Source organism: Peromyscus leucopus, chromosome 1, assembly GCF_004664715.2.
Source record: "Peromyscus leucopus breed LL Stock chromosome 1, UCI_PerLeu_2.1, whole genome shotgun sequence".
NCBI classification, from domain to species: domain Eukaryota; kingdom Metazoa; phylum Chordata; class Mammalia; order Rodentia; family Cricetidae; genus Peromyscus; species Peromyscus leucopus.
Genome location: NC_051063.1, coordinates 1,693,434 through 1,716,927, shown reverse-complemented (window position 1 = coordinate 1,716,927; position 23,494 = coordinate 1,693,434). Strand labels below are relative to the sequence as shown.

The 23,494-nt window shown below is 45.3% G+C and overlaps 1 protein-coding gene across 3 annotated transcripts in view; it reads right to left on the bottom strand.

The window, feature by feature from the left end:
• Positions 1-23,494, bottom strand: part of Tshz2 (teashirt zinc finger homeobox 2) — a 454,836-nt gene that overhangs the window by 202,183 nt on the left and 229,159 nt on the right. The window lies entirely within an intron of this gene.

Sequence of the window (23,494 nt, the reverse complement as noted above, 5' to 3'; positions counted from 1 at the left end):
TATAAGAACTGAGAATCCTGATCTTCAACTTGACCTACAGATAGCTGAAATCAGTTGTCTTCTACATTTTTCTGTTATCCTGAAATCTTATCCCAAAGCGACGGCACTCACATGGCATTTGCATTCACTATGAGGCAGCTTTGTTGGTGTGTAAATACGAACAGAGCCTCCTCCAGGGTGGGGCTTGCTATTTAATACGAAGTCATTTGTATAAGGCACCAGTGGGATAGTGCAGGGAACTTCTGTAGAAGTGAAGCTCAAATGCAGAGCAGCAAGTTATTAGATCGTTACCCATAATGATAATGTCTGCAATCCTCAAGAAATAAATCGGCCTGCTATCCAAGAGAAAAAGGTCTCTGCTCAGAGCCTCGGGCTCCGCATCGAGAGATGTGACAAACGCTTGAAGCAGAAGGTCTCCGAGAAAAAAAAATACTTTATATTCTGCTACCTCAGGTTTCAGGCCAGCATGCATTATTATTGGGATGCGTCTTAGTGACAATTTAAAAAAGCAGAGTGAGAAAATATTCATGGAGAAGGGAGCCACTTCGGAAGCTTTCTGGTGCTTCCAGTTTAGAAATCATTATCCTTAGAATATCCTCAACATGGAGAGGGCCATCAATCAGGAACTGGGGGAGAAAATGTGAAAGAAAACAGGGGCAGAGAAATTGCAACAGGATGGATGCTTCCTTATTCAATGGAGAACCACAGGCTTTGACTTTGAAGCTGGAACAACTGTTTGCGGCAGAATAGCATTACTTATCTCCTATACATTCTCCCACACAAGGCTGTATAAATGCACACACACATGCACCCACCCATCATTCTTTTCAAGAATAGAAGGATCCTATCTTTTTTTGTGCCAAGGAAAGAGACACCAGCTTATTGTCCAGAATGACCTTCAGAAGGGATGGGGAGCCAGTACCATCTGTACTTCTGGCTTTTTCCAGTTTACTTGAAATAACGTCGCTCACACAGCATCCTACAGAATGTGAAGGTGATCCTGTTTCCCTCTTGCCTGGCCTGAAGTCAAACAGCTCTTCTCTTCTTCGTCTTCTTATTTTTTGGCAAACACCACTTCTTTCTCTGAAATATTTCATGCAGATAATGGATAATGATCGCTTCTCGTTGCCTTTTCTCGAAAACGTCTAACTGCATTAGCCAAGAACGGACAAACTTTAACCCACATCTTTTGCTAAGTTCGTGGCTGTGACCACTTCCCATTAAGGAAGAAAGAAAGAGAGAAGAAAGTCCAGCGTTGCCTCCCAGAAGCTAAATTGGTGTTGTCAGGGAGCTGGCAGGTTCTTGTGTTTCGGTGAGGAGTATTTGCTGTCTCCCGAGTCATAGAAATCCAAGGTGAAAAGGCGCTTTGGGGAGTGTTGCCAAGTCCGAGGACAGGGAAGGCTGTGCTGGCTTGGGGACTCTTTGATCCTGCCACGCATGACTCTGAGAGGAGACCTTCCGACCCTTCCTTTTCATGCTGCATTCTTCACTAGTGGTCATCGAGAGCAGCCCACCCAAATGGAATTCCTTCCCATCCCACCCATTTGGAAACAGCCCTGCATTCCTCTCATTGAACGTGGGATTAAATGTAAGGACCAGGGAGAGCAACGAGTTCAGGCTCTCAGGACTTTCATCTTGCATCAGTCCCCAAGAAGATGATTAGCAGATACCTGGGCGTCTTCAGTGTCAGGGAGCACCCCACATCCAGGCTGCTTGCTTCCTGACTGAAAGCAGTCCTGATATTTAGGTTCTGTGGGGCACAGTCTCACATGTGTCTCCCTGTCATAGTGACAGGAACAGAAATCCAGCTATGAAAAGCAGTGCTGCTGAGGCTAAGTTTCTCAGTAGGTATTTACTCTCTCAAGTTACGGCAGAAAAAACAAAAAACAAACAAACAAACAAAAAAAACAACAACAACAACAAAAAACCCTAATCTAGCATTATTCTTAATCCATTTCTTCAGAATTTGTTTAAACGCCCTTATCTGACTGAATATTTTTTACAAGACAAGAAGGAAACAAAGAGTTAGTAATGGAAGGGAAGTTTTAACAGCTCTGGTAACTATGCCAAATAAATCCTGACTGAGTTTAGCGCTTAATTAACTAGGTTTAGCTTTCAAATGAGGCAATTTACGTAACACAGGCAGCAGAATCCAGGGATGGATCCACACTGGGCAGCTGGATGGACTGATTTCCCAAATTCTGAGAGATGGACAGCCCCCTTGTCTCTCTGAATCATTGAAAGGGATGTCCAGCAGGGTCTTTAGACCCTTCAGGTTCGGGTGAAAAGTACTTTGAGAATATTCTTTTCAAAGCCTGTCCTCCCTTCTCTGCCCTGACTTCTAAAGGGCACAGTCCAATAGGAGAGGTCATAGGTCAGGGAGCTGACATTCCCTTTTGTGGTACTGGCCCTTCTCCAGGAGAGGGCCCTGGGGAGGACACCACTGGTGGCTTAACTGAGGGACACAGCACATGGCCTGTGTGCTGGTTCATCTTCTCTGTCAATTTGATAGAATTTAGAATCACCATAGAAACACAACCTGTATGCATCTGTGAAGGTATTTCCAGAGAGGTTAACTGAGGGGCTCTGAACGCAGGAAGCAGTATCCACTGGCTGGGGCCCAGGACTAGAGGGGCAGGAAGGGTGGGGGGTGGGGAGGTGGGTCACTAGGGAAAGTGCTTGCTGTGCAAGGACGAGGACCTGAGTTCGAATCTCCAGAGTGTAAAGACAGACACAGCAGTGTGTGACTTTAATCCCACCAGTGCCACAGCGAGATAGAAACCAGAAGCAGGAGGATGCCAAGAAGTGTGTGGGCTAGCTGGTGTATTCAGCAAACAGCAACGCCAAAGGGGACCCTGCCTCAAAAAAAGAAGGTGAGGACTGACACCTCTAACCTCCATATGTTCACTGTAACACATGTACACTCCATTCTCACATGCACATCACACACAGACACATACAGACACACACAGACACACATACACAGACACACACATATACACACACACATACACACACACAAAAGACTAAAAAAAACCAAGAGAAAATGTGAAAAAGATAGGCAAGCCGAGTAACAACACCCCCCTCTGCCTCCTGCCTACACATGTAACTGGGCCAGCCCCCTCACACTCCTGCCCAGGCCGTCCTCACCAGTATGACTGTGACTCTTCAAACCAAGAGCTGAAATCAACTTCTCCCTCCTTAAGATGCTATCGTCAGGTACCGTGTCACGGCGACGAAGGAAGTAACCAGCTAAAAGAGCTCGTCACACGTGCACCCTCTTGTCCGGATGCTCCTTTCACAGTTTTAACAAATCCGTGCACAGCACCCTCACTGTGCCCTAACATTGCAAGGGCACCTTCCCTCACTCCTGGCTGTGGATAACATCTTGCATATAATAGTACATATATATGTATGTATATACTTACTAGAGATACATGGGTTATTTCCATACAGAGAGATACGTTTTATAGTAATCAAACCAGGAATTACTATCCCCAGTCCTTTTAGCATTTTTCATTTCCTTATGAAGAGGACACTTGAAATCCTGTCTCGGGTGTTCTGCAATCACATTTCTGTTAACTGCGCTCTCCTGCTGCACAACACAACACCAGAACGGACTCCTTGGTCAAGGCTGCACTGTCCCCCCGTCTCTCCTTATTCGCAGTCACCTCACTACTCTCCCTAGATTCTGGTGACCACCACCAGGCTCTCAGTTTCTGTGAGTCTGGAGTTAGATCCCAGAGGTGAGGGAGATGAGGCGGTGTCTGGGTGACTATGCCCAGCTCACACTTTCCAAAGGCTTGCAGCTGAATTTTGAGTGACATCACCAGGGCTGCCTGTATAAACCTACTCTCATGCAGGTTCACTGGGAAAAAGCCCACGGCATGTAGAGTCCAGTCTCTGGGAGTTTAATGGAATGGAACTTCACGACATTGGATGGTCTCTGAACAAAACACTTATAATATATCTGATAAATATCTGATGATTCATTTTTTTATTTTTTTTTTGCGGGGGAGGGTTGAGCCAGGGACTCTTTATGTAGTCCTGGCTGTCTTGGAACTCACTATGCAGATCAGGCCGGCCTTGAACTCGGAGAGAACTGCCTGCCTCTGCTTCTTAGGTGCTGTGACTAAAGGTGTGCACCACCACACCCAGCCTGATGATTCATTTAAAAGACTGAAAATATTGAGACAAAATGAATACTTCCCCATTTCTTTCTTTCCCTTCTCCCTTCCTGCTTTTAAAACATAAGCATGTGCCCCAGCTTGACCTACCAGACTCTTGTGAATCTGATCTCATGACTCAGAGCTAGATCGTGATTAATGTGGATTTGCCTGACAAGCCATCATGCAGATGATTCTCTCCCCCTTCCCCAATCCTCACAGAGATACAGGCCCCACCCCTTTCTGAGCGACACTCCTTCCAACATGGTCCCTGCTTCCTCTCAAGTTCCAGGCCCTAATTGTGATTGTCAGCTGGATGGGATTCATAATCACCATGGAAACAAATCTCCAGGCTTGTCTGTGAGGGATTGTCTAGATTAGTTAATTTAGGAGGGAAAACCAAGCCCAGATTTGGCTAGTGCCACTCCTTAGGATGGGGTCCTAAGAAGAAAGTCAACTGAGCACCAGCGTTCATCTCTCTTTGCTTCCTGACTGCGGACGCCATGTGACCAACTGCCTCAGGCTCTTGCCATCATGACAGATTGTATCCTCACACCATGGGCCAAAACAAACTCTTCCTTTCTTAAACTGCCTTCACCAGGCGTTTTGTCAAAGCAACAAGAAAACTAATACAGTCTCCAACAATGATGCGTTTCTTGCCATCAAAGACCCACCCACTCTCTGATGAGCAACACTCATCGTGAGTTAAGAACCTGAATTTGTATGAATGTAAACTGAATAAATGATTTTCAAAATTCCTTTTAGATTTATTTATTTTATGTGTATAAGTACACACATGTGCCTGGTGCCCGGAAAGGTCAGAAGAGGGCATCAGAGCTGACGTTCCAGAAGATTGTGAGATACTATGTGGGTGCTGAGTGTTAAACCCACGTAGGTCTGGTGCGAGGCTAACAAGTGCTCTTAGCTACTGAGCCACCTCTCCAGTTCCCAGAATAAATTCTTAGCCTGGGAGAATAAAACAAAATTCTTTCAGTGCCTATATTCCTGATGCTTGGGAGGTAGAAGCAACGAGGTCAGGAGTTCAAGGTCAGCCTCATCTACATAGAGTTGAAGGCCAGACTGGGTTTCATAAGACCCTGCTTCACAGAAGAAAACATCAACCTGAAGCTCTGAAGCATGGCCAGAAACGCAGTAGAGGTATTGACATGTTCTATATTGAAAGACACAAACAAGCAGAACCAAGTAATACTTAGAAGAAAGTCCCATTTCTAGAGATCAGAATCCTTGTTCCAGAGTCTCCTCCCTCTACAGGTACCTCAGCCACAGAGCTTGGCTGCATTCGCCGGTCTGCATTGAGAATGCTTTGGAGAGACATATCATCCCCCATGACTTCAATGTCTAGAGCACATTTGCCGAGCTCAGAGTCTACTGTGTCAATAATCTGCATATTTAAGAGTCCCCACATGCTCATTGAGACGATGGATGGAGCTGGTGCAGTCTACTGGGTCAAAAATCTGCTTTAAATAGTCTATGTACGCAGTCGGTTGAGTAAATAACAGTATTTTCCAAAAGCCCCTAAATATATAATAACATGATGGATCACATTAGTCCTCAAAGTTGCAGCCTCGCAACCACCGATCAGGAAAATGATGCACGTCTTAACAAGCCACTTACAAATGAGCTCGCCTTCCCCAGACGAGGGTTCAGCTCTACCTCAGCTGCACTTGTTGTATGCATAGGAAAGACCCTTCTCCCAGGGAGGCATCTGTGTCTGCTCGATAGTATCTTGTCCTAATGAACTGACCCAGTGTGGGGAGTGGAGACCAGAGAGCTACGTGTTCTCATTTTGGTTTGGAGGTTTCTGCCATTGCTCAGCCGGTGTGATTCAGATACATGGGCTAACTGTTCTCTTGAAACCAGGTAGAGGTCTAGATTTTGAGACCCCTGTCTGACCCTGTGCTGCTATGAGGATGGCCTAGATCATGTGACTTCATTAGAGTCCTGTTGGCTTGTGTGGACCATGTTCTAAAAGTACTGCTTGATCAGTGCCTTAGACTTTTTTTTGTTTTTGTATCCTCACAGAACTCCAGTGTTCTAGTTTCAAGGATGAGAAATTCTAGTTTTCCAGAAGTTAAATTTCCAATGACCACAGACCCAGAATCTGGTAGAGTTCAGCTTTGAAGGGAGCTTACTGCATCCAGGGCCAATGTCCTGCCCAGCTGTGCCCAGAGTCAGCGTTCCAGCATCCATTCCTTCCCACTGTGCCCTGCTCTGTAATGCCTTGTCCCACGGAGGCAGGTGAGTGTGACTGTGCACTGTGGAGGCAGGTGAGTGTGACTGTGTGCACTGTGGAGGCAGGTGAGTGTGACTGTGTGCAGTGTGGAGGCAGGTGAGTGTGACTGTGTGCACTGTGGAGGCAGGTGAGTGTGACTGTGCACTGTGGAGGCAGGTGAGTGTGCTTCTGTTCCCATACAATGAATGCTCATGGACAAAGGTTGCATTTTGTAAAAACACATATAAATGAAGTAGCACTTATGGGAAAACAGGGCCAGATGGACCGCTCTAAAGATAAGGAAGGCCAGATATCAGCAAGCATAATAAATGCAATGGTTCAGGGTCTGGAGAGATGGCTCAGAGGGTAAGTGGGCAATTGCTGTCTTTGCGGGTACCTGGTTTGGTCCCCAGCACCCACACAACAGCTCTCAACCATCCATAACTCCAGTTCTAGGAGTCCAATGCTTTCTTCTGGCTTCTGAGGGCACCAGGCACTCCTGTGACATGCACACATCTATGCAAGCAGATATTCATACACACAATAAAAATAAATCTTCAGGCTGGAGAGATGGCTCAGAGGTTAAGAGCACTAGCAGCTCTTCCAGAGGTCCTGAGTTCAATTCCCAGCAACCACATGTTGGCTCACAACCATCCATAATGAGATCTGGTGCCCTCATCTGGCCTGAAGGCATACATGCAGACAGAACACTGTACACATAAAAAATTAAATAAAGAAAGAAATCTTCAAAAAAAAAAATCTTCAAAGCAAAATAATGGTTCCTCTGAAAACACTCAGTGAACTCATGAAGTTCTGAAAAACCTAGAAATCTCTTCCATATAACCTGCTCTGCTGCTCTTGGGTTTTTACCAGAAGGATTCCCCATGAGCACACCACAGCCATCCTTGGACATCCATTCACTGCAGTAGCTCACAGTTGCCCAACAACAGAGGACTGTGTAAAGACAGTGAGGACACACAGAATGGAGGCTCCTTCATCCATAAAGGATGGAGTGATAATATTTGTAGGAAGATGGGAGAGAGAGAGAGAGAGAGAGAGAGAGAGAGAGAGAGAGAGAGAGAGAGAGGCGCCAAGGGGTAGGTTGGGCCTTTTACCAACCAGTTCTCCTCAGCTCTCTTCTATGCTGGTGAACCTGGCACTTGTCAGTGCTGTTGAGCAAGAATATGTTGGAAATAGCTATATGTGAATCAGTGCGATCTGCCTGTGCCATTCATATGACTGACCAATCTGACTGATTTTACCAATTGAGAATGAACTCATATGCTTCACGGCACCACGAGCTGGAGCAGACCAGCTTTTATTTTATCTTTCATCCATAAAGATCTTTCATGTTCACCTAAGCCAGTCACTGAAATCCTGGGCATCTCACCAACACAGTCCCAGATCTGAATTAATTACTTAAGCAAACCAACTTAAACAATATTAGATATGAATGGCTTCTAGAATAGAATTTGCCTCTCATGAATTCTCTCCTGTTGTCAGGGAACAAGAAGGAAGGGATTCCTTTCAGCTTCTTTAAGCACTTACTGTGTCTGACATGTGTGTGTGTGTGTGTGTGTGTGTGTGTGTGTGTGTGTGTGTGTGTGTCAGGCTCTCAGTTCCTAGCTAGGCTGGCCCTGGGCTCATCCTCCTGTCTCGGCCTCCTGAGTGCTGGGGTTCCAGGAGTGCACCACCACACTGAGCTTGCCTCCACTTCAAAATGGGGGACTTGAGGCCAACAGAAGAGATGCACACAGCTGTGTAGAAGAAGTGGGCAGGGTCAGGGTGGGAGGCAGGCGCACAGACCCAAAGCCGAGCATCTTCCCATCAGCACCCTCTGCTGAGTTTGTAAGTTCTGGAATGCAGTGGAAAGGGAGAGCTGTTTCCTCAGCTCCTCCTGTCCTCTTCAGCTCATCCAGATGCTGGCCACACCCTTGATACTCACAGCTGGTTGTTTATTTTGTACAGTAGGACTTTAAATTTGAAGACATATGTATTTATTGCATATATATTAAGTGTGATGAGCCATTTAACACACACACACATCTATATATGGACAACATGTGATGAGCAAAACATGATAACTGGCAGCCCATAACCTCCAACATTTATCATTTTGTGTGTGTGTGTGTGTGTGTGTGTGTGTGTGTGTGTGTGTGTGTTGGGAATGTCCAATGTCCTCTCTTCTACCTGTTTTGAAATAGGTGGTGAATCATTGTCAACTTAGTTCTCTACCATACTGCAGGTCACTCTCCCTTCCTAACTGGAGTTACATTTCCTTAACCAGTCTTGCCCTGTGCTCTTCCATATAATCACTTCTTAACACTCTTGGCCCACAGGTGACATGTTCCTGCTCAAGATTCTCCAGTGACATCCATCTCACTCAAAGTTTAGAAAGCCAGAATTAAAGTGCTCCTTGTTGGAGAACCCTCCATGTTCATCTCAGAGTGGTCAGATGAATTTACAGTATCATCAACCATGTGGAAGTGTTCCTGTCCCTCCACATCCTCACCAGCCTCCGTCAGCTTTTGGCTGTCTGGCTAATAGCCATTCTGACAATGGCAAGATTGATTCTCTACAATCTCAGCTTAGTTTTGATCTGCATTTCCTTGGGGGATCATGTTGGTGAGCATTCCTTTCTTTACTTAGTGGCTATGTGTCCTCTATTCATCTATCTGTTGATTGGATCACTTGCCCTTGCCTTAAGATCATTATGTGTTATGGATATTAAGTCACTGTTTAAGAGGTTCAGGGAGGGTTGATACCACCAAAGGGTATATATGACTGTATGGAAATGTCATAGTGAGACCCATTAATCGGTAAAGTTAACTCAATTTAACCACAGTTATTTATAGTTTTCTCAGTAGGGTTCTCAGATTCCTATGTGTGTGACTTAGCTGGTCTGCTCCCTCCTTGGACTTTTTTTTTTTTTTTTTTTAATCTTGACCAAATTGGCCTCCCAGTTCTTTCTTCGACAGGCAGGGCACATCTTCATTAGGTTTCACTTGGTCTGTTCTTTCTGTACCTTGCCTTTTCCTCCTAGTCGGCTTGAACATAATTTCCAGTGAATGTCACTCTTGTCACCCCATTCATCATGGTAACACTCTTTCTTTAGGGGCCCTTGGTTCCCTGAGACTGCTGTGTCTCTCTTTACCCATCACGCTTACCAGCTTCTCACATGTTGTAGATGCGGCCTCTTTACTAAGTCTATTGTCAATGATATTTTTCCTTCTTCGTGTGCTCCAAACAGTGGGACTTTTTGTCTATTGGGCTCAGTAATACACAGGAGCACATGCTCGTGACACGTGATATGTGCTCCAGTATATTCATTGAATGACTCAGTGAATTCTCAATGAATCCTTGGGCACCTTAGACTCCATAAAGTGAATGGAGTTTATCAATGGTGATTAGTTTTGATTATCAATTTGACACACTTTAGAATCACCTGAAAAGTGAGTCTCGATGAGGGATTGTCTAAATTAGGTTAGTCTGTGGGCATATGTGATTAGTGGAAAAATCCAACCACCCCTGAGCAGTGGATCCTGAATTGTGTAGGAATAGAAACAGATCTGAGCACTCGTTTCTGTGCATGAACTTATCTGTGCTTCCTTACTGTTCATATAATGTGACCAATTGCCTTAGGCTCTGGCTGTCTTCCTCACCATGATGGATTGTAACCTGGAACTGTGAACCAGAATAAATCCTCCATGTCCCCTTTCCAATTCATTGTTATTATTCTTAATTGTGTAGGTGCCCTTAAAGGTCAGAGGCATCAGATCCCCCTAGAGCTACAGGCATTTGTGGGCCACCTGATGTGGATGCTGAGACTCTGACTGTGGTCCTCTGAAAGGACAGCAAGTGCTCTTAACCCCGAGCCATCTCTTCAGTCCAACTCTAGCCCCTTCAGTTGCATTTGTCAGAGTATCTTATCGTAGCAACAAGAAAAGAAACAAAGATATTTGTTCAGAATTTTCTTGGAAGGCTACAGATTTGCATGCATATCCTGTTCTCTGATTGGAAGTAGATCCCTGGAACAAATACGGCTTCCTACATTTCTACCATGGCCTCCATGTTATGACTTAAATATGGAATGCCCTTCACATGTGTTGACAGGGGTACTGGGAAACAAATGGTCTTGAGGGGTCTGGACTAATTGAGGGATGGATTCCTTTATGAATCCATTGTATGATGGCGTCATTGGGAGGTGGGTCTAGTTGGAGGAAGTAGGTCACACATGCTGGGAAGAGGTACCTTGTCCTCTTTCCCCTTCCCTTTCTGTCTCTGTGTGTCCAGAGGAGAGCTCCTTTGCTCCCCCACATTCCCTGACATGAGGATGTGTCTCTCCACGACCCGGAAATGTTAGAATCATAAGAGTAGGCCATGGAAACTTTAGGTATAAAAGTAGACATGGTATTTTAAAATCACCAAGGAGACACACCTCTGGGTGTGTCTGTAAGGGTGCTTTTAGGATGGAAGTGCCCTCCCTTCCCCAGGGTTTTGTTCCCAGCAGTAGTTCCTGGATATAAATGATATGTAACCAGGGTTATTAAATGTATTTACTAGAGCTCCTTAAGCCAGACATTTAATAACTTTTTAATTTTTTGGGAGAAAATTCTGATGCATCCCATGTGGACATGGGATGTTTATGATGTGAATCATTTCTCTGTACTAAAACACTTGATGTTGCCTGGATTTTATACTGGAGCCCCCGACCCTCCTCCACCACCACCACACTACAGCAAGAACTAAGCCTGCCTACTTGAATAAGTAGAACTACTTTTCATTTGAGATGACAAAACTTTACCTTTGCTGCGAGCGAGCTGTGTACTCTTAGACAAGAACCTCCTCTCCTCCACATCTCACTCCCTGCCTCCGTGAGGTGGGAACCTTTCAAACAGTGACTCAACCTGGCCAGAGAGGGTTTAATGAGCAAGCACTACAGGTGTTGACGTTTTCTGTTTGTTTTTCTGCTTCTCTGTCTCCTTTCTAGTTTTGGCATGAAGATCTCCCTGGAGGCTTTTCCTGTGCTAGGTCAGGATTCCCTCTATTCTAGATTCACAGGATATTGCTCTGGGGATGCCCATCAAAGTGGCTATTGTATTAGTGGCGTTGGTCGTTGCTATGACCACTGCCCATCAAAAAGCAACTTTGCCCAACTGAAGGGCTTGTGTTGGCTCACAGTTTGGAGGACCACTCCAACATGGTGGGGAAGTTGTGGTAGTGAGACCGTGAGGTCACCTGCAGTCAGGACGCAGAGAGAGACGAACACTGGTCCTCAGCTCCCTCTCTCCTTTTCTCTTCAGTCTGGGACCCTAGCCCTTAGTGATACCACCCATATTCAGGATGGGCCTTCCTTCTTCAGTAAACTCCCTGGAAACACCCAGAGGTTTGTCTTTTAGGTGACACCACCAACAATGAGCATGACCCGTCCTACCCATCAGACAGTTGGATGTGTTACTCTTGACTCTGCTGTTTACAAGGGAGGGACTGGAGTGTGAGGTGTGGCTGTGGTAACATTTTTCACCCAGAGAGCCCAGAATACAGCATACACTTCCAAAACATCATTTCACTTATTTAAAGACATTCCTTTCAGATTTCCACATCCCAGAAATTAAAGTAAATCATATAATCAATGATATCTTAAAATGGCTGCCAGGGGCCAGTTGGAAGCAATTTCCAGAATGCCTTAACTAATTTATTTTGCTTATCTTTCTGTTTTATATAAACACTACATAATAAAGATCTTTTAAGAAATACATTTAAAAGACTCTCTCAGTAAGTATGAAATAAATTCTCAGTGATAAGAGGAGAACAGCATGTCATGGTTTAATTAGGAGTGTTTTTCTTTTTTCGTGGTTTGGAATGCAAGTACCACAGCTCACTGAATGGCCTTTTAGATGAGATAAAGTACAATAATTGTTGAGTGGCTGAAAAAAGGTAAAAATGCTTGCCATAGAGAGAGTGCCCATTAGATGACTGTACTCTTGTGCTGAGGCACACACAGTGTCTGGCTAAGTCAGTATTTAAGTGAACACTGCTGTTCTGGCTGAATTCGGCAGGACTTTCAGATGGCAGGGCCTTCAATGCCTCGTCTGAGAAGTCAGTCCCAAGTCAGCGTGTATTACATTACATCACCTGGCAGAGTTTGACAGAGGGCTGTCTACCAGCTCTCCTTTCTCTTACGGGCTGGAGTCTCTCTGTTTTTATTATTTGTATATTTATTTTGAGTCAAGGTCTCACTCTGTAGCTCAGGTTGACCTGGAACCCACAACGTAGAACAGATGGACCTGGAGCTCACTGCAGCTCACCTTCCTCGGCCTTCTAAGCACTGGGAGTACAGACATGAACAACCATGCTTGGCTTCAGGACTTCTTAAGAGTACGGGGGGGGGGTGGGGGGACTGGAGAGATGGCTCAGTGGTTAAGAGGCAATGCATATGAAATAATAATAAAAAAAGACTACAAGCGGGGACTTCTGCCAGGCATTAAAAAGTGCTCAATAAAATTGTGTCCTGTGGCTGAAAGCATGTCCATGCCGCCTCCCTCTCAGAGTATTGTGCTTTTCTTCAGGCTCCTTGACAGACTCCCTGGGCCTGGTCCCCAGATCTTAAGTTCCCACCACAACCTGTGTGAAGTAAGGCCGTCCCTTGGCGTGACCACCTCAAGGCCCCAGTGCTGGCTCTGTAGACATCCAGAAGATAAGCTCTTCCACAATCTACTCCATCTGTGGCTAGCTGAAGCCAAATCACTTTTCTGTAGATCGTCCCTGACGGGCGCCTGGATTGATGTACAAGTGAAGCTAGTTAGGCAGGCACCTGGTGATTTGTGTATGCGGGATGTCAGGAGTGCCGTCACTGCGTGAATGATGTCCCCTCAACTGTTTATGCCGTTTTAGCGGAGTATAAACAGCCGTCAGACAAGGGCGGGCCTGGAGCTGTGGGACATTGCCTCTTTCCGCCCCACATCCACTGACAGCAGAGACGAGCTGAAGTTGGCGTCCCTGCGACAACTCTTCTTCCCTCAAGGGACCAAAAGGCAGGAGACAAACTGGCCAGCTTCTTTGCACTCAAAAAGTGTGTAAAAGTCGGCTTTCACGCCCAGGATTTACTTCGGGCAATTAACTTTTAAGCTCCGTGGCTGTCTGAGGAATTTAAAAGTACTTTTTTTTTCTTTTCTGATTGAGTTAGGGACCTATGTAGCCTAGGCTGACCCTGAACTCACTATGTAGCTAAGAGTGATCCTGAACATCCCATATTTCTGCTTCGGCCTCCTCAGTACTGGGATAATGGGCACACTTCACGTCACAGCTACCTTTTCTTTGATTGATAGCATCCCTCTTCCTGTCCTTGACGCCAGTTCCTCTCCTTTCAGTCTGTTTTGTTGTTATTTGTGGAGGCAGGATCTCCTCATGTAGTTCAGGCTAGCCTACAGCTCCAGATCCCCCTGTCCCAGTCTTTCCGGTGCTGGGATTACAGGTGAGGCCGCCATGGCTGGTCCTTTTCAGCCTTTTTTGCCGAGGACAGCACGCTCTGTTCTCTTTCTTGCTGCTTTCCCACGCATATGGCCATTATTTATATTCTCTGTGCTACCCAGAGAGGACACAGGACACCCTTCCAGTGGGGATCACTCCTGTTTACGCTGAGTGCAGATGCAGCCACTTCCTAGAGGCTACTTCACAAGCATTTCACAAGTGTGGATAGATGAAAGAGATAGAGATAGAGATAGAGATAGAGATAGAGATAGAGAGAGAGAGAGAGAGAGAGAGAGAGAGAGAGACAGAGAGACAGAGAGAGAGAGACAGAGAGAACGGAGGGAGAGAGGGAAATAAAACTCCGATTCCACAAATAATGCACGAAGACATGCAGTTGGGGAAGCATGCAGCTCGAGGGGTGCTTTTCCCCCACTGTCCTCTGGTCTCTATAATGCCCCACTGCATGTGGGATGTGCATGCAGTTACTGCCAGCAAGCCTGGAGAGCTCATCCTTAGATAAGTGTATGAGGGGACAGCGTGTATTCTCCTAGGGTTTCGGTGGGATGGGGCAGAACAAAGTGGGGTGTAACTTTTCTTCATTAGGATCCTATTCTGGGAGCCCCATTCCCATCTCCTCCATTCAGATTGTAAAGCAGAACTATGGAAAATAGAGCTGCTCTCAGAGAAGTGTGTGTGTGTGTGTGTGTGTGTGTGTGTGTGTGTGTGTGTGTGTGTCTAGCCACTTAATTAAACAATGAAGCATTTCATTTGAAAAGCCAAAGGCTTGCTGTGTGTCCCATGCTGGGCCCCACAAGCACAAAAAACGGGAGACTTGGCTGTTCCAACCTCGTGGAGATTAGAAAGTTGCAGGTGAACTAATTAAAATGATGACAATGTGAAGCAGGTGAGGCCTGTCTGTCATCCAGGGGGTCGTGCCGACTCTGCCTTGTTCGCTGGCTGCAAGCATGAAGTCAGTGGCCAGGGAAATCCCAGGGCAAAGGTCATCTGTGTGTGTCTGTATGCTGGGGACCTGGGAGGGAAGTCACTGAAGTCATTCTGGGAATTGCTTTTTACAGTTTAGTGAGGAGCCCCTATAGACAAAATTTACAAAGCCATGTCACCACCAGGGTCAAGCCCTTTTTGCTGGTCCCCAAAGGTTTCATGCTTCAGTATGTTGTTGCTCTGTTTCCTGCTCCTTAAAGCAAGGACACCAATGGTACTCGCACTCCTGAGTGTGGGTCACTGCTGGAAGGCCAGTATGGAGGTGGTGTTGTGCTGGGCTGAGCAGATGGTTCAGAGGATGCATGTTTGCCACTCAACAGGACAGGAGTTTAGATCCCCAGAAGGGGAGGTGGCAGCCTGAATGCAATCCCAGTGCCCTGGACGCAGAGACAGGGGATCTACAGAAGCAACTAATTAGCTAAAGTAGTCAAAACATCGAACTCCAAGTTCAGTGAGATACCCTGCCTCAGGAAATAAAGTGAAGGGTGATCAGGGAAGACCCCCCCCCATACAAACCTCTAACACACAGGCATACATATGCACCCACACAAACATGTGTGTCCACATTGTGTGCAAACAACAAAACTATGTTGTGAGATGTTTGTCTGGAGGCTCACTGTTGCCAAGTTGCCTGTGACTCTGGAGTGACTAATACTGAGCAGAGAAGATGGACAAGTATGAACTCTCGTCCTGCTGGTCTCAAGTGTTGTTGTGAAGTTCAGCAGCAACAGCTGGAGGCAGGTGTGTCTGAGGTGAATTTTCTCACTTGTTCGTGGATGTTGGCTAGAAGAGTCTTATGCATCTGAGCTCCAGAAACATGCAGTTATAAAAAACCATGCTCCTCCCCAACCCTGTGTGTGTACATGTGCATGCCACATGTATGTATATCCATGTTGCCAGACAATACTATTCCTGCATCAAACTACCTAAAGCAACACATGCAACTGAGCCTAACAAACATTCATCGTTATAAATATTCGTGGTTTGCTTGGTACCCTGGGACTCTGTGATTTCAACTTTTTTTCAAATGTATTTTTAGAAAACAAGTATAATGGTAAAGCTTCAAAACTTCAATTTGTTAAAAATATGGAAAACGGAAAAAAAAATAGGAAGGAGAGCAAGAAAAAAAAAATAAGGAGAAATATTGCTACAGTCTTGCTCCCTTTGAAGTCACTGCTGATCCAGGTCTGAACAGATCCATTCAAGCTCAGCTAACATCAGACAAATGTTTAGTGTAGCACAGGAAGCCACAAAAGCAAGGGTTCCATCAATATTTCACAAGAGCCCCGGGGAAACTCTAGATTGCAATGCTGTAGGGCAGCTAATGGAGTTACACACAAGGGTTTTGTACATTTAAAATAAGCAGCACCCGAAAAAAAATTACCCTTCAGTTTGATAGAAACCATATAAAACTGCAGACAGGAGACAATTAAACCACTCGCCACCTTCATCCATGTCGCTGATAGGCTGTTTAATAGCAGGTGTGACCGTTGTGTGAGTATGTGCTCTCCTCCCCCTCCCGCTCCCCTTCAGGAAGGCAATAATAAAGATTAACATTTATGAAAAGGAATATAAAATATAGCAGAGCTAAATGAATAATTAAAGACAGTTTTGAAGAATGCTTGCCACTGTGTGCCCATGAAGCCTTTGCCACAATTACAAAATATGTTTATATAAAATATAATTATAAATAGACAGAGGCTGCAAGGGAGACTTGCTGACCCTTGTTTGTTTTGATGTTAAAACAACACTTTGAAGTGTTTCCTGGGAATGCGCTGGTAACCCCGATTCTATACAACTGGATGCCTGGCTTTTCTTTGGGGAAGCTTGGAGCTTGCAAAAACGTTATTCAATAAGCTGGTGTGAGATCAGCGCTTTCTTTTCCAAAGTCCTTTGTTGGAGCAGAAAGTTCTGCATACAAAGCAAATTGCATTTTCTACGCTGATATATAAACCTGTGGCCCCCATTTTCCTAACTCTTGAAGCTTCAATTCTGAGAAAACCACCCTAGTGTTTATATAATTTCACATTGGAGGTTGGTCTCAGATGCCTCCCAGAAGACACGTGGCTGTCTCTGTCTCTATAAGCATCTTTGTCTCAGATAAGCTCAGAATGGTGATTAGTGGATGTTGCTTGGATCTAGTGGAGAGAGGTGAGGGAGAAAATGGATCATCCTTCCAAGCATACTTAGGGAGTCCCAACAAGAAAGAGTTCTCTAGACCCCAATGTCAGCACTGCTGAGATTTCCAAATTCCATTTTAAAGCAACTATTAATAATTAAATATTAAATAATCACAACACCTTTGTTAATCCAATGCCCTAAGTGGTCAGGTGCTCACTGACTTGGTCCACATCTGTCAAAATGCTTCTAAACATAACTCACAAGGCCGAGTCCTTTGCAGAAAAAGGATTTGCCACGACTACCAACCACAGGCTCAGGAGGACAGTTGAATCTATACCTGTACACTGACGGAGTGGACGTACATTTCATGACAGTAGCAGCCCCTGCTCACAGAATGCATGCATAACGCCACGAGAGGAGTTTTGCTTATGGGCCCGACATTTGACCTTTGTAAGAACTGTGCAGGGGAAGTGTTTAAGGTATCTTTCTTTATAGATAAGGGGCCATTACCCCAAATTATTGTCAGAACGGGGCAAAGCTGACCTAAGCCTTAGACCTAGCCCCAAAGTCCTCATGACCTCTGGGCTCACTAGCATCTAAAGATTGTGTGGGTGTGGTGTACGCATGTGCCTGTCTAGATGCTGGCAGTGGTGGTGTGAAAACACCGCTCTCCTCATCTGCTGAGGAGAAAAGGGGGAGGATTTGGGGAGGAAGCAAGAAGAACACACCCCACTTTAGAGAAAACATAATTTACTTATCTATCTATCTATCTATCTATCTATCTATCTATCTATCTATCTATCTATCTATCTACCTACCTATCTATCTATTATTTTATTATTGAAACCAGGGCCTAGAGTATGTTAGGCAAATGTTCTACCAGCCCCAAAGTTAAAAATAAGAGAAAAACATCCAGGCAGGAACAGATAACTAACACCTGAAGGGCAAAGTCTGGGCAGGATTAGTTTTGTTTGATTTGTTTGTTGGCTTTTGTATGCTGGATATAGAGGGTGTGGGAAGAGCAGGAGAGAAAGCTACTTCAGGACTGGTAAGGATGTAGTTAGACGTTAAGGTGGTGGGGAGAAGGAAGCAAGCAGAGGGAGGGAGGGAAGAAGGGAGAGAGGAAAGGAGAAAGAGAGAGAGAGACACAGACAGACAGCAGACAGAGAGACACAAAGAGAGAGAGTGAGCAAGTGCCCCAGGTTGTTTTGCTGGGTTCAGCTGCATAGGTGGAATCAGAAAGGCCCGTGAGTCCTGGGAACTGGACCAGCCTGCAGTGCCCTGTCCAAAGGCAACAGATTCAAATCTATTAACACTTTATGGCCCAACCCAAAGAAGTGAGTTTCACATAGGCCGGGAGCCTTCCCCAGAGTATATAGGAGTCTGCATATGCTCTATCAAATACGTGTGTATTCATTCTTTATGACATCTCCATATTTTTATTCCATGTCATGGTTTTAGAGACTCTCATACACTTGGATGTAAGTGCAATAAAGGAAAAGTTTCCCTTCTAGCCTGAATAACATAGAACCAAATGTCTGACCATATTCTCTCTTCCCGTTACAGTTCAGAGTTGAAACATCACTGCAGTAGCAATCAGGGCACACTCCCCTTTGTTACACATTTCTCTGGTGGCCATTGCAACAACATGAACAATCTTGTGTTTGGAAGTGGGACAAGTGAGTTGAAGTCTTATACCTGCCAGGTCACATGTCATACAACTTTAGGGGAGCTGCTTATTTCTCTGAGTTCCCATTGGCTTGGCTGTCAAAGCCAAGCTCTAAAGAGTCTCCCATCCCCCAATGGTGCTGTGAGGTCCAGAAGGGTTAAATGGTATAATGGTTAATATGACACTTGCAGTCCCTGCAATGTTGAATCAGTGTGTGTCTGCATGGATGTGAATCCTCTTTTCTCCCAGCACTAGGGTGAGGTCACCAGATGCACTGGTCTTCCAGTTTCAGTTAACTCCCATCAGTATTCAGCTCTCTTTGCTAATGGGTCAATCAATCCATCACTCAATATTTATTGAAAGCCTACTATGTACAAGGCCCAGGAGAGCTGTGAAGGGGTCCCGTCAATAAAAGTACATGCTGTGGGACAATTAGCAAATGTATTCCGACTTAACCTCAGGTTGGCTTCCTGATGGGATGGTCTCTAAGCATGGGAGAAGGTGAGCAGACAGATGAGGGCAAGAGAAAGCAAATGGGGTGGCCTTCAGTGTCTGTCCTGACTGCCAAAGTCGGAAGAAGAAAGAAATGTGATCCAGGGATTGGCAACTGGTGACTCACAGGCCAAGTCAGACCTACGGCCTGGCAACAAAATTGCATTAGAACGCAGCCCATCTGTTGGCTTACTCTTGCCTTCATCTGCAGAGTTGGGTGCCACCACAAAAGCCATGTATTTATTCTCTGATGCCATCCTGTGAGAGCTTGGTGACTATTATGGTTCGAACATGGAATGCCCACTCCATCCCTGCTTGTGTGTTAAAAGCTTGGTCCCCAGCTGGCGGCACTATTTTGGAAGGTGGTGGAGGTGGAGTGTACTACTGGAGGAATCCTGAGGGCATCTGAGGCCATGTCTTTGAGATGTACACTGGTCTCAGGCCCCTGTTCCTCTCTTTCATGCCTGGCAGCCAGGAGAGGGGATGCTTAGCTTTGCCCCGGTCCCACCACGGCAGATGACAACCTCCAAAATTGAGCTCAGACAAATGATTCCTCCCATCAAGCTACTGTTTCTCTAGTATTTTTGTCATGGCTACACAGAAGTAACTAACACAATGACCCACATTTAAGACACCGTGTAAATAATTTACTCTCTTCAGTTTTTTATAAAACCAGGTACACAAATTCCAGCAATAATACCATCCATAGAGAATGCATTAGCATTCTAAATACATTCCATCATGGCTTCAGACAGCATGAAAGCTGCAATTGTTATTCCTATTTTGTGGACAGGAAAACTGAGGTCTGAGATAACCTGTCCAAGATGCACTCTGCTGGCTGTTGTGACTTGGTCCTGGCTGCCTCTGCCTCACCCCAGAGGCTGTCTTCCTAATCACAATGGCAGAATCTCCCACCCTTAGGTTTCTTCCGTACCATCCCACGATCTGCTTTCATAAGCACATCCCTGTTAGTATTCTAATTTAACATTTTTCCTTTGAATAATGGATTATCATGGCATTTGTTCCTTTTGCTTTATCCTAAGAAATTATATTCAAAACACTTTGGATGTGACGTGCTTGTCATATGTATTTTTAAACTTTTTCTCTTGAGATGGTTGTCGAATCTCACATGGCTTTAAGAAACGGATGCAGAGAGAACCTGGGTACCATTTGCCCAGTTGCCCTCAAGGGCAGCATCTTGCATGTTGACCAGAGGTAAAATCACAGCCAGAAATGGACTTGATACCGTCTGCCAACCTATCCAGATTTCACCAGCCCTGCCTAAGTATGTGAACAAGCATTTAGTCTACTCCACAATTTTACCCCATATGTAGCTTCCCATGCCTGTCGTGACAGTCACGGATAGAACAATTCCATCACCCGGAACCTCCACAACCACTTGCCTTCCGCCTTCCTCCAGAAGGGCCCTAGTTTTTTTTTTTTTTTTTTTAATTCCTATGCTTTTTAATTCCTATGCTTTTTTTCATAATAAGAAAGTTCTAGGAGCACAGGAGATAAACTTTAGAGTATGTTTTCTTTTGAGATGGGCTTTCTCCAGTATATTCAACACACACACACACACACACACACACACACACACACACACACACACACACAAAGTATTTCCATGTAGCCTTGGCTGTCCTGGAATTTGCTATATAGCCTTGAACTTGTAGCCATCCTGCTGCCTCTGCTTCCAGAGGACTGAGATTCCAGGTGTGCGGCACTACGCCCAGCTTTATATTGGCCTTTTGAGACAGTGCCTGTCCGGAGCTTATGCTATCCTGGAATTCACTGGGCAGCCCAGGCAATTATGTAACATTTAGATGGCTTTGAAAGATGAACCAGTCATTCATGCTGAAATGATCTTGAGTCTACCGGGGGACCCAGTCCTCCCACGGCTGAATTAATTTCAGGTAGACAAATGACAGAAAAAGCCCTCACATAGACTCTACAACTTAACTGGAATCTTTAGGCCAACACTTCCTAGAAGTTTGTGTGGTGATGAAGGGGTTAACTGTCTGACCTGTCCCTTCCAAATGCCACTAGCCTCCTGTGGCTTGTTTGGTGAAAAAAAGATTTCCTCATTTTACTTCATTTTCGTTGACTCAAATTTCTATTTAAACAGCTCTTTTGCTAGACAATGCAACTCAATGCATTAAGAGAAAATCATCAAAAACCAAATTTCTTGTTTTCTTCTCTTCATTTCATCACTGTAAAGGCAACTTGAGTAGATAAAAGATGTTTTTAAAATATGTTTCTATGGACAGGCAGTAATACACAGACGAAGGCACATTTCACACACACACACACACACACACACACACACACACACACACACACAATATCCCATACTTTTTGGAGGGCATTCGAAGGTCCTGTAGGTGCTGAGGGACTTCACGAAGCACGCCTTATTCGGGAGACCCACAGCTCAAGAGCTGGCTGGTGGGACTATTGGTAAATCCCTGCTGATTAACCGGAACTGTCTTAAAAGAACATTCAATTGTGTGTGTGTGTGTGTGTGTGTGTGTGTGTGTGTGTGTGTGCGCGCGCGCGCGCATGCATGCATGCATGCATGTGCCTCTGCTGCATTTGTGTGGAAGTTGGAGGACAACCTCAGGTGCTGATTTTTGCTTTCTGGTTTGTTTGGGATGGGGCCCCTTGTTTTTTACTGCTGTGCATGCCAGGCTAGCTGGCTCATACTCGGGAGTCTCCTCTCTTCCCCTCCCTGCTACCTCCCTTTCGGGGGACACTGGGGTGACTAGAGGGTGTGTCACCCGTGGTGTCTGACTTTTACAGAGACTCTGGAGATCCCAGCTCAGGTCATCGGGGCTGTGTGGCGAGCACTTTTGCCCACTGAATCATCTCCACAGCTTTCCCCCTCTGGGCTGGGACAAGGCATGCACATGAAAGCTGCGTGTGGTGATAGGTGGAAACGTTGAGGTTTTCACGGGTTGCTTGTCCCAGGTGGGGTTAAAATAGCAATGTCATCTTTGGGTATGTGAAAGCTGCCTTCTAAAAGGTCACTTGGCAGACAAGGTAAAATCTGTGGGATGGATGGACCACTGGAATTATCAGCCCAAAGTCAAGCATTTTCCTGGAAACTAGGAGAACAGTCCATTTCTTATTTCTTGTTGCCTACATGTCATAGGTAGCAAAGGCTAGCATTTGATCATAAGCCATTGGGATGCATAGAGACAGAGATGCCTCAAAGCCCACTGCCTGCATGAAGGTCATTACCCTGGTCACTCTCTTATTTTGCCTAACTTCACGAATCTGTAAGGCATTAGCAGTTGCAAAAGATTGATACGATGGTTTGAGTAATCTGGATGAACTATAGCGAGAAGCCAGTAAAGTATTATAATTTTAAATGTGTCCAGAAAATAATTGAAATTCTGGCTTAGCTTCATCATAATGCAAACTGCTGGGTATATTTAACAGCTGACTGGCTTAGCATGAATATTGCTTTAGAAATGGGGTCATATTGTTTTTACAGAACGATATTGCTCTTCAACAGGCTTAGGAGGGGCGAAAAAGCAAGTGATTGTGAGGGTACTTTTAACCTTTCTGTCTCTCCCTATCCATGATTATTGCAGTGATTTAGGTGGCTGGTACGGTCTGCAGGCACACACAGAAGGGGCTGGCACTTAACTAGACCCAGCAATGAGCCTTTGACAACCAGATTCCTCCTGTTACAACCCAGACACAAAAGCTCTGTTCTGTGTTCATAATTCTATAACCTGGTCAGACAAGGAAGGTAAAAAACACCTCCACTCTGAATCCCAAAGATGTCGCAAACAGGTGCCACAAGCAGATGTTGCATGTAGATGGTCCCTGTACATGTCTATAAAGAATCTGTGTGTATGCCCTACATGCTCATGTGTGTATGCACTTGTCCACGAATGCACATGTGGAAGCCATTGGCCAAAGTTAGCTTCTTCCTCTAGTCCTGTCCACTCCGCTAAGTTTCTCTATGTAGAGGCAAGGTCTCTTGCTGAACCTGGAGATCACCGTTTGAGCTGTGCTGCTTGGGCAGTGAGTGCCTGAGACCCGACTGTCCCCACCCTTCCAACACTGATATTGCAGATAGGCCTGGACTGCCTGGCTTCCTAAAGTAGATGCTAGGAATCAAACTCAGGTCTCATGCTTGCTTGATAGATACTGACTGGGGTCGAGCCATCTCCTCAGCCCTAAGGTACTTGGTGCTTTTGAGCCAAGGTTTCATTACATATCCCTGGCTGGTCTGGAACTCACTAGGTAGACCAGGCTAGCCTCAAAAGTCACAGAGATCCTTTTGCCTCTGCCTCCTGAGTGCTGGGATTAAAGGCAAATACCACCACA